We start from the raw sequence: 12,632 nt of genomic DNA, 5'->3' as shown, positions 1-12,632 counted from the left end.
AAATGATAAATGTAATCAATGTAGAGAAGAGCTAAGTAGAAATCATCTGCCTCACTGGCATTGGGTGGGGTGGGAGGGGGTGTATATTGGGGTTCTTGGTGGTGAAATGTGAGTACTGGTGAAGGGAAAGGTGTTTGATCCTTGTATGACTGAGACTTAAACCTGAAAGCTTAGTAACTTTTCCCACAGTGATTCAATAAATAAATATAAGACAAAAATAAATAAATAAAACTATGAAAAAAATAAAATGAAAAAAATAAAAATAAATAAATAAAAGGAAAAAGCTATTACATTCTCTCCCTTCTCCTTTCCCCTCCTATTTTTTGCTTCTTCCTCCCATTTTCTCTGAACCCTCCACTCCCTCTTTTCTCTCTCATGATCCACTGAAGCCTAATAATTTATAAAGTGACTCACAAACCTAGAAAATTAATAGAATCACCTGGAGGAAATAAAATTATTTACTTTATGTTTTGATTTTTGAGCCGCACCTGGCAATGCTCAGGGGTTATTCCTGGTTCTGCACTAAGGAATTACTCCTGGTAATCTCAGATGACTTATGGAATGCCAAGAATGGAACCCAGGTTGGCTATGTATAAGGCACGTTTACTACTGACTTACTATCTCTCTAGCTCCGAGAATGACTCCTATTTTACTTTTTAAAATAGGAGTCACTGATGGAAAATCAGAAATTAGTTTAATTTCTGGCTAAAATGGAAGACAAAAAATTGAAGATCAAAAAATGTTTTCTTAGGTTGTTAGGTTTCTGTACTCTAATTTTTTGGACTCCTTAAGATTCCCTGTTTTTCCCTCAATGGCCAGTGTTTGAATTAAATTCCCTGAATAGGAACAGTCATCATGATTATTTGTACCTTTTGCTAGTATCTCCAGCATGGAAATCTGGTTGCAAACAGGAGTGAGAATAAGAGGATCTCATGTAGCACCTACACGATTAGAAACATGGTAAGACATGTAAGACTCAGAGATAATTTATCCAAAGGCTAATGAGCAGTAAGTTCTGGGTAGGATTCATACAGATTTATGCCAGTCTCTATCCTGACTGCTGATATAGAGACTCGAACTTCTCAAGCATTTATGGAATCTGTTGAAAATAAGTCAAAATAGAAGTATGAAGTGGCACAAAATCTTCTTAATTTCTTTTCAACTCTTGCCTTGAATTTATTTGAATTACCTTGATTTTGAGGACCTGCTTCTACATCAACATATTTATTTTTATAGCTATTTTATAAATAAATTATGATTTTTAAAATTAGTTGTTAGATCATGTAAAACTTCCTGTGCAAGCAGTGAAGAAAATCAAGATCTATAGAAATGTCTTAATAGAACTTGCTGATTCTAGTGAGCTATATTTACCATAGAGAGACATGGCTGTGACTGGCAGTATCCTCTGCTAAAACGTCAACCAAAAATTCATAAAAATGGAAAAGTCTCCAAAAAGGAAAAGCTGGGGATAGAGAAGAGAACTGGATGAGAGTCTGCTTTAGGGAAAGTTAATGAGGTTTGAAAGGAAGTGTGACTAATGCCAATCATACAGACTTGAAGGAGAGGCGAGCCACGGTCAGATGCTAACCTACCCATGAAAAATGAAGCCATAAAAGAATGTTTTCATCTCATGCTTGTGTGTTTATACCTTAGTGATTTACAATATCAAAAAACCTTGGTCGGCTTAATACAATATAAATGCCTTAACCCCAGTATATTCTGGTTCCAAATTTGTGTTTTTAATAAATATAAAGATATCATTGCTACTAGTATGGGTGAATTGGTCTCTGAAGGGACATAAAGTAGGGTGTCGCTTTCTACAGTCCAAATGGTAGTAAGGAAAGGGAATTGATTGATATGTAGGTAGCAGAGGTCAAGGGATGTTGCTAACCAGGAAAGCACTCTCCACAAACTCATGATAGCCATGAATTCCACCCTAAAATGATAGTATGCCAAAGTTGTAAAAAACCTACTCTAGTCTAGTCTCTAAAGAAATATTTTAGATCATCAGAAACAAGAGGATTTCAATAAAGATTTGTAGCAAATTTTTTTAAATTCTAGAATTTTTATTTATATTTGACTATGGTATCATTTTTAAATACTTAAACTGGAATCATCAGAAAGACTTCTATACCTTAGCTTAGTAAAACATTATTTTCAAAAGAAGATTTGACCTTTATACACATGGGGAAAAATTGGTTTTGAACCAATTTTAATGCAACATTATTATTATTATTATTATTATTTATTATGTCATTGTTTTGCAGGGTTGTCCTTTATAAGTTTACCTTGAAGTCTTAAGTACAAAAATCTAAATTTATCAAAGAAACTATTGGAAGATAATTATTCCTTTTAGAAAAGTGGTGAACATGTGAACTCATATCCAATGTTCATTATGTGTTTTCAGTAAAATCTAAATTGCCTTGAAAACTCTATTTTGCTAAGTAAAATCTCTAAGTATCAAACTTTAATTACAATAGATTTAAGAAACTTACTAGGTGGTAAGAACATAAGATTTCTTTCCTTGTTTGTGGTCCATAGTCAGGGTTTATTCCTGACTTTGTGCTCAATCCTGGCAGGGTTGCAAGGCAAGCACTTAAACCTCTTTACTATCTCTGATCCAGCATATAGGAACTTAAGAAAACAAAGTGAACTGTTCAGAGGGTTTAATGCTAAGGCATGTGGTACTGTGGTGCACAATATTGTTGACAATTTCAAGCATGCATCATTCCAATACCATATCTACCACCAAATTGCCCACATCCTTTCACCAGTGTCCCAAAGGTCCCTCCTATTATCCCCCCTTTCCATAAACTCAGTTCTGTGAACCAACTCTCTGGTTCCATTGCCTTTAGTCATCCAGATATCATCATATTCTTCATATGAGATAGTTCTGAATCTTTCCCTTTCTGTCTGATTTCACCCCAACATACCTCTAATTCCATTGACATAGTAGCAAATTGCTTGATTTCATGCTTTCTTATATCTTTATAGCATAAATTGTGTATATATACAACAATATCTTTTTCCAGCCATCTGTGGTTATACATTTGGATTACTTCAACATCTTGTCTAAGGGCTGAAATTAATACAGATGTTCATATATCTTTTTGAATTAATGCTTTTTGTTTGGGTGTAGATACCAAGGAGTCGTATTGTTAGGTTACATAGGAGTTTTATTTCTTTGTTGAGAAATCCTCTTACTGCTTTCCATAAATATTGCCTGAAACAATAGTCCCACCAACACTGGTTGTTTCTGGACATTTGGTATATGACATTCTCACTGGTGTGAGATAACCTCACACTATTGTTTTGATTTGCATTTCCCTGATATCAAATGATGATAAGCACCTTTTCATACGTCTACTAGCAATCAGCATGTCCTCTTTCAGTAAGTATCTATTCATCTCCTCTGTCCATTTTTGTATGGAACTCTTGGATGATTTTGGTTGAGTTTTGTTAATATTTGATTTTGTGGTCATACCTGATGAGGCTCAGCACTTACTCCTGGCTCTGTGCTAAAGGATCCCTCCTGGTAGGGCCTAGAAGGACCATATGTTGTGCTTAGGATCAAACCGAGGTTGGGAGTATGAAAAGCAAGTACCTTGCCTGCTGTACTATCTCTCTGGCACCCAGTTTTATTAATATTTTATAAATACTGGACATTATCTCAGTCTAATAAAGTGTATATACAACTATTGAATCATTATTTTATGCAGCTGTTAGTAATATATGTAAATTAAAACTCAACAACAAAAAATAATTTTATAAATTATATTGAATAAAACCTAACACATGTGTATCTTTGTGAGGCAATAAGTGAGAAAAACTTCCAGAATATAAAATATGTTCTGGAGATGTAGAAATTTTTGAAAGCGCTGCTGGAGGAAAGGAAGTTTTATGGGAAAGATAACAAAAGGCAGATCCAAATAAGCATCAGAAAAATCTATCAACTGGGTAAATAATCTTCAGGCATTGGATAGGTGAGGTAAAAATCTGGATATCCTTCTAAAACCACATGATTCCCCATTAAATTGCTTCCCTGTACTGGGGCTCATGCATTAAACCATAAATGAATCCTGGGATATGGCCCCACCTTCTTCTGCAATAGAAGGCAAATGTGACAATACTGTGCAGTTTGGGGAGGGGAGGGAAGATTCTGCCACTTCACTACTAACTTTCTCTTAAACTCTCACAAAGTAGCAAACCTCTAAGGAATGCAACGAATTAAAGTTTGGATCTTTTATCTTCATTGAGCAAATCTAAACATTGGCACTCTAGAATTAAAACACAAGTTCAAGGACTGGAGAGAGAATACAGGAACTAGAGTGTTTGTCTACAGACCTGGGCTAAATCCCTCAAACCCCATATTGTCCACTGAGCACTGCCAAGAGTAAGCCCTAAGCACTGTCAGATGTTGTCCCAAAATAAAAATAAAACTCAAGTTCAGAAACTGGGTCAAATTTCAAAACAAGTTAGCATTAGGTATAATGTTAGTAGCACTTTCCCACAATCCACTTCATCCATTTTCTTCCCTGAAAGATGTGTGAATTAAGATTCTGTTCCGGGGCTGGAGCTATAGCACAGCGGGTAGGGCATTTGCCTTGCATGAAGCTGACCTGGGTTCAATTCCCAGCATCCCATATGGTCCCCCAAGCACCACCAGGAGTAATTCCCCTGTGCATTGCCAGGTGTGACCCCCCAAAAAACCAAAAAAAAAAGATTCTGTTTCATTGTTCTACATGCTATAAAGATAGATTTCTAGCAATAGTAAATACAGTAAGGGCTTGTATTCCATGGACTTTATTCTAGCATTTTACCCATTGCCCTTTTTCACCCTCACATCTAAGTGCTTGCTGAACAAGACCTACATGTTAGGTATTGTGGAGAAAAATTAATGTGAATTAAATTCTTCAAAGACATTTAATGGGAGACTAAAAGATGCTTCTGTTGGAGGCATTTGATTAAATCTTAGTCAGTTTCCTTCTCTGGAAGGAATCTGGGTCCTTTGAAAATAGTCATTGAGGCCAAGTTGTAGAAACTGCAACAGAAACCAAAGAGATTTTCTGCCCTCCCTTTATTCTCTATTTAACACTGAACAAAGTTCAGGTATTTCTGTTTGTTTTGCTCTCTGGGTGAAGTTGTTTTTCTTTCAAATACCTAAGCAGTTCTGAAATCGGGATCTGAAAATGGGAGTGAAGAAGAGGCTCCATAACACTACTCTGGCATGGAAACTGTCCACCACAGTATCTCACTGAGCTAGTTTTACTAGGAAGGTAATCAGCTTTGCACAAACAACACAATTCTCAGAGAGAAGAAAGTCTATAGGAATTTTGCCAGCATTATTTGCTCATTTATTGTATTATGCAAATATTTTTTTCTGGGAAAAATGCCAAGTAGTGGTAGATGCAATTTCTAATCTCATTTGCTTTTCACAAGAATCTTTAATTGTTCAGAGAATATCAAGAGGTATGTTTAAACACTTCGGGGGGTCATGCAAGGGTTTCTGGAAGCAAGGCCAGTGTTCAGTGTTCAAAGTAGATTGCACTTGGCCTTTAGTTGAAGGTTACATTGGTATGTATCATATTGTCCTAGTCTGCAAATCAGTTGTCAGGAGGTTAGTGTTTAGGATGATTCAAAACCATGGGCAGAATACCTAGGAAAAAGGTTACAATTTATCTGCAGCAACATCTTTTTCAGTATGAGAATCCCAGATGATGGGTTTCTCATCTCCCATTGACAACAGCATTATGTGAGCAGTTTCATGAGCCTTAGAGCTTGTTTGGAGATTCTGGCAGGGGAGCATTAATATACCCTGCACCAAAGAATGGTCCATCTCCATTCTGGGAAGGCGAAGAGCATCCAGCTTCAGAACTGATGCTCATGGAATGGTGAGGGAGGGAGGAGACACCCACCTAGCCATCCATATCAGCCGAATCAACATTGGTCATCTGTGGGGTGACAGATGTTGCAGCCAGATTGCCTTCACATCCAGTGCAAGCAGTTTTAAAAGGCAAATTTCAAATACAAATATTTGGATCAGACAAACCGAGACCAGAGATAATTTTGAGATGTCTTTCATGTGAATCTAGGGATTCATGATGTACAAAAGCATGAAAATAAAACGATTTTTGCTCTTTTTAAAAAAAATGTGATTTCAGAGCCGGAAATATAGCTCGTGTCTGGCAGGTCTAAGTTCCTGAATATGATTGTGAGTGCCCCATAGTCCCCTGAATACACGTCCGGGGAATAACATGGTAGTCCCACTTACTGCCAGATCAGAGCCCCATTGCAGTATTAGACTCAAGCCCTGAACCATCAGTTCTGCATCACTGGTTGAGTATGACCATGAGTGGCCCTCACCCTCCTCACCAGCACAGCTGGGTGTGGCCTCACATTCACAGAAGCAATTTTCAAAACTATATGAATGCACAAATGTGTTAGAGAAGTTCACTATTTTGAAATGTATTGTTAAGTACTTCATGTTAAGCCTCTGGTAAAATCAGAAAACACAATTTTAAAGTGATTGGAATTTCTATTAACAGCACAAGTTGTTACTACAAAATTATTAAGTTACTTGGAAATAGAAACAAGAGTTTGTTGTTTGTAGATAGGACTTTTTTATAACATTTTATAACATTTTATAAAAATATTCACTAGTTCATAGTATTCCCATGGTAGGATTGTTTTTGTTTGGAGTTTATAACTTGGCATAAATATTTTCTGCTTTCCTGCAAACAACTGTTCCCAGTCCTTCTCTATGTCACCCTGTCTATGCCTTAGAAACTTTATTTCCCTATGGGTATAAAGTAATATTTTTTCTCAGTTCTCATATTAACTACTTATACAATTTCAAAAGAAACTGAATATAACTTGTAAGTAATAATGGAATGGGTCAAGTATATATGAGTTATGTGTCTAAATAATAGGTTATTTTCCATATTATTTTTTGTGGGGGAGTGCACACCCAGAAAGTCTCAGGGGTTACTGCTGACTCTTTACTCAATTTTGGCAGTGCTTGGAGCATCATATGAGATGCCAGGGATGGAACATGGGTTGGTCACATTCAAGGCAAGTGCCCTACCTACTGTACTAACATTCTGGTCTTTTTTCTTATTCTTTTAACCCACAAAAAGTGTTTATGTAATGTCTGTGATGAATCTATAATTAATGTGTGTATATAGAAATGTATCTCATTTTTAATTTTTTGCATCAGCACTAAGGATCATGGAATGATTGAGTAAAAATACTGTTGCCTTTCATTGTTTTAATATGGGGTCCAGAATGGAAATGGTCGAGTTACTTATGTACTTTATTACTCAAGCTTCAATAAGTTCCATGGAATGTTTTCTATCAGATGAGAAGTATTCAAAATTCATTTCAGACTTGAAAAGTGAATGAAAATATAACCGGGCATAAGACCATGTCAGTGTTAGAAATGGGTATTCCAATTATCAGGGATTTTTTTAAATTGCTTTTAGTTTTCCCCCTCAGGTACAAATCCTAGTCACAGATTTTATATGAGAATATTAGGCATGTTCATTTAATTTAGAAGAGATTACACGTATGTTAAGTCACAATATCTTTAAAACATATATAAATAACTCTTCTTGACAAGTTCAGATATAAGAATGACAGTTTCCTTCCATAGATTCTGCTTCCAGTGTTGTGTCTGTATAGTTTTCCTGTCTTTCCACACATTAGTTTTGTTGACACTGCTGTCAGTTCTGTTTTCATTACTCTCAGGAGTTTGCATTTGTAGACTTTTCTAACTCAGTTTCTAGGCACAGCTTAAACTATATTATTAGATAAGATGAAACTAGTTGAGCTAACAAAAATTCTTCCAAGTTATTGATTCAATCAATTAAAATTTTAAGATTTCATTCAAGCTTAAATTTCAAAAATAAAGTAATGAGAATAAAAAACAAAAATAGAAACTTTTTTAACTATGCTACATTAGGATGCATACTAAGGAAAACTAACATGATTAAAACTAGCTATCAAAAAATTCTGATTTTTAATTAGTAATATTTTCCTTCTCAATTTTCTTTAAAAGGTGTAATTTTCATGTCATAATATAAGCATATTCAAGCCTAAATGTTATGTTATAATATTAAGTGTTTATATTTATCAAATGTTAACAAAACACCATAATATTTTAGCATTTTATGACTTTCATATCAGAATTCCACACAGAACTCACGTTGTAATAATTTATTAGAATAACCGAAAATAGGCTTTTCAGGCTACTTAATTACATTTAAATTATAAAGACTTGGGACTGGAGCGACAGTACAGTGGGTAGGGCATTTGCCATGGGTTCAATCCTTGGCATCCCATATGGTCTCCCCACTGCCAGTAGTAATTCCTGAGTGCAGAGCCAGGAGTGTCCTCTGAGCATTTCTGGGTGTGACACAAAAAATTTTTAAAAAACTTAATAAACTTTAAGAATTGTAAAGATCTATACAAGGAAATACTTTTTCTGCATCATCTGTACAGTTGATGAAGCATTAGTGTATGCAGTAAAAACCACAGCTGTCACCAGCTCTCCATCTTTTTATTGGTTATTCACTGCCAGTTATTCTGTGGAAGCCTCTCCTAGACAAGTTAATCACAAATACAAACTTAGAATATACAAATTGAATATGTGAAGAAACCTAAGAGCCTAGTTAATGAGCAATATGGCTTGTGATTAGCCATTCAGTCTCTGTATGTTTCCTCTTGTTACCAAAGCTATTGAGATTTAGTGTAATAAGAGCATTTGATGTTGGTGTTCATACCAACTTTTCCTGATACCACCCCTTTAAAAGCCGGTTAAAATATTATTTTAAGTTTTCTATTAATGTACAGGCAACCCCAATGATTGTTTTGGAGGCTTGAAACTATGTAAATAAAATGTTAGCCTTTTTTAATTTTTAACATTAGCCATTCTTGTCAGTGCAAGGAGTAAGAAATGTAGTTTGTCTTAAATTAACTATAGAGTTACAGCCCAGAGGGACTGTATAGCAGGAAACACACTTGCCTTGCATGCAGCTGATCTGGGATTGACTCCCAAACCACTTTTGCTAGGAGAGATACCTGAACACAGAGCCGAGCCAGGGGTAAGTGCTGAGCACTGCTGGATGTGGTTGCCCCCCCAAATCAACAAAGGACTGGAGTTTCCTCACCCAACTCCTAAATTCATGATCTTTGAATGGAACATTCACTTACTGTTCAGAGGTATATGTTAATTATAATTAATACATTATAGGTGTGTGTGTGTGTATACTAAGTGGAACAGAAAAAATATTGCCCCTAAGATTTTCTAACCACAAACCTACTTTTATGTAGGTATGAGTAATAAATTTATTCAGCCTGCAAGTATTAAAAATTTCTAATATAAAAAATAGATAAAAAAGATTAAAGTCTCAGGCCTTGAAGAAATTCACTTTAAGTCCTAACTTCAAAGTCACATGAATAAGTTTTAAGAAATATGAGATCAAAATGACGAATCACTAAATACATTAAAAATTAAGATAGCCACAATATATAAGAATCAGCCAAAACTATAAAATTTTGAGCATTAATCTGAAGATCTGGAAATAGTCAAAAGTCAGAACATAAAATATTATTGAGTTAAAGGAAAAAATAGAAAAGAGTGAAAGTTAAATTCAAGTCAGATGACTGTGAATAATATATGGAAATATGTAAAGTAGATGAGTGTCAGCTTGAATAAACACTTCTGAAAACACTATCTGAGAAGAAAATAAAGTAAAATTGGTTTAAAGAAATACAAATTGAGAGCATTTAGAACTGGCAGACACTTGGTAAAGGAACACCTAAAGAATACCCTGCAGGGAGAAGGACTATGATCTTAATTTTTAACAATGCAACAATTAAAATGGAACATTCTAGAGTCTTTGTATTGACAGGGAAAATGGTAATTGTGTTGACTGATTTTTAGAAATGTAATACATGCATATTCAAATTTCTAGATTCATCAAAACAATAGAAACAGAACAAAGTTACCAGATGGGGGGGGGAAGTCAATGACCAAAAATATCTTTCAATCCAAAACGAAAGAAAAGAGAGGAAAGGAGGGGACAACTGAGAAGGGAGCAGAGTAGAATGGAGATAGACATGGTACCTGGGATATTTGCAGCCCTGGCTGCCCAGTCAGCAACTGAGTTAAAAGCAGCCATCATAACGTTCTCAAAGAATTGAATCTGTGCATTCATCTGGAAAATATAAAGTAACAAATTGGGAGACTAACACCCAAGAATAGCCGAGATAAGTACCAGGAGTTTCACTCCATGGCTTGGAGGCCAGCCGCACATGCTGAGGGAGAAGGCAGCTCAGATAGAGAGGGAAGCACCAAGTAAAGTGTGTTGGGAGGACCCTCCCAGGATGAGAGATTCATGCTGAAAATAGACTGTAGACTGAACATGATTGCCACTCAATGCCTCTTTTGCAAACCACAGCACCCAAAAGGAGAGAGAGAAAAAAAGGGAATGCCCTGCCACAGGGGTGGGGTACGATGGGGGTTGGGAGGGAGGGATGCTAGGAGCATTGGAGGTGGGAAATGGGCACCAGTGGAGGGATGGGTACTCAATCATTGTATAACTGAAACCCAGCACAAAAATTTTTAAGGTCAACAACTGTACTACATGGAGTTTCACTAATAAAAAAAATTTTAAAAAAAAAGAATTGAATCTGACCATCAAGACTGACACAGACTCTCAAGAAGACGCAATTACAAGGCACACAGACAAGTCAAAACTTTCTGAAGAAAAAAAACTTATCTTTTCAATTTTGGCAAACCTAAAGAAGATAATAAAGACTGAATATTGATAGGCACAGAAATGAGAGAAAACACTTTTTCTCTTCATGAACCAAAGTCGAGGAACAGCCAGGCGCAGGGGCAGGAGACTGCACTGTTCTCGCCAGGGCCCCTTGGAGGGGAGCGGGTTGAGCTTTCCTCCCCGCCCCGACCAGGGCTCCGGCAGCCGAAGACCTCCAGGACCAGCCACCACCATGCTGAGACCACTCTCCGCACACATGAAGGTACTGGCAGAGGGACAAAGCCACGCGGGTTCCGGGGCCGAGACCTCCAAGCCTACTCGGATTGGAGTCGAGCATCTTCCACCCAGATCCTCCAAATTCCAGTAGGCGGGGGTCACACCCACCACCTGGCCCCCTGGCGCCGTGTAATCACATCAACGGCCAAGACTCAGAGACTATAAAATCCAGCTCCCGGACAAGAACAGTGCAGTCTCCTGCCCACGCACCTGGCTGTTCCTCACCGGGGCCCCTTGGAGGGGAGCGGGTTGAGCTTTCCTCCCTGCCCCGACCAGGGCTCCGGCAGCCGAAGACCTTCAGGACCAGCCACCACCATGCTGAGACCACTCTCCGCACACATGAAGGTACTGGCAGAGGGACAAATCCACGCGCATTCGCGGCCGCGCGACATCTGATCAGGACATCTTTTTATGACATCTTATTATCTCATTTCTACTTTGGACAAACTTGCAGGCTATCGAATGTAGCCTGCCCACAAGACAGAGTCTGACAAACTCCCCGTGGCGTACCAAATATGCCAAATACCAATAACAATGATGGGTCTCATTCTCCTAAAGAGCCTTGTATATAATCTCAGGGCTAGGATGAAAGAGACATTACTGGGGCCTGCTAGAGGCAATCGACGAATCAACGAACCAAAGTCATGTTAGGGGAGTTCAGTACTAGAATTCTCTAAAGTATCAAAGCCCACCCAGCAAAAATAACGTAGCAGGTTTTACTGAACTACTATTTGAACATGACCTCGAGGGAACTGACAGTTATCACAGGCTGGCTCAGCTACAGGTAGAGAGCAGTTAGCTAAAGTCAAAAGGATGATACCCAAACATTGGAACTTCTGTTAGAATTAGCATTGTTGCTGTCCTTCTTTATTACTTTGGATGAAGTTGCTAGGGGCATAAACAAGGGGCATGTAAATGCCTTTGTACATGGTATCATTTTTCAGGTTGAATATGCAATGGCTTATATCATCATCACAGAGCTGAGTGAAAGAGAATGAGAAGAAATCTATAGGTTAAAGAAAATACAGGAGAAAAAGAAGGCTCTTGAGAGAAAAGAGAAAGATTGAGTAGGATTTGGAGCAGCCACAAGCAGTTGGAAAAGTAGTGGAGACTGGTAATCTTCTAGTGGAAGAAAAGGATGAGAATTTTCTGACTGAATAATAATTTTTTATCTAATTCTTTCAGATGCTTTAACATGACAACATTTATATCTACGATGTCTATGTGGTTTGGTCTGTATAGCTATTTATGTTTTGGCCTAAGAATTTCACTGGTTGTGAACTATCTCTAGATGTTCATTTATGGAATTACCTTCATAGAATCAGTTTAGTCACCATTAGTCACAGATGAGATTTGCAGAAGAACCAGTGTAAGAATTTGTAGAACTCTGACATGCTCCATTTACATGTTTTACAGTAATCTACTTACCATGCTTATGAAGAAGCAGCAGTGGTCTCGAGCCCACAGGTAGACCAATTCCTGCTGATTGTCCTTTGTTCATGTGTGCTTGCAGACCTTGTATAACTGTCTTAAGAGAATTGAGCCATTCTTGTGTTACCATGTGTTCATTGCACA

General features: G+C 37.3%; 1 pseudogene; it reads left to right on the top strand.

Annotated features, from left to right (window-relative positions):
• The first annotated feature begins 889 nt into the window (after positions 1-889).
• LOC130027681 (V-type proton ATPase subunit D-like) lies at positions 890-12,218 on the top strand (annotated as a pseudogene).
• The last annotated feature ends 414 nt before the right edge of the window (positions 12,219-12,632 follow it).

This window comes from Sorex fumeus, unplaced genomic scaffold (assembly GCF_029834395.1).
Source record: "Sorex fumeus unplaced genomic scaffold, SorFum_2.1 ptg000037l, whole genome shotgun sequence".
Taxonomy (NCBI): Eukaryota; Metazoa; Chordata; class Mammalia; order Eulipotyphla; family Soricidae; genus Sorex; species Sorex fumeus.
This window is presented reverse-complemented; position numbering and strand designations above follow the sequence as displayed.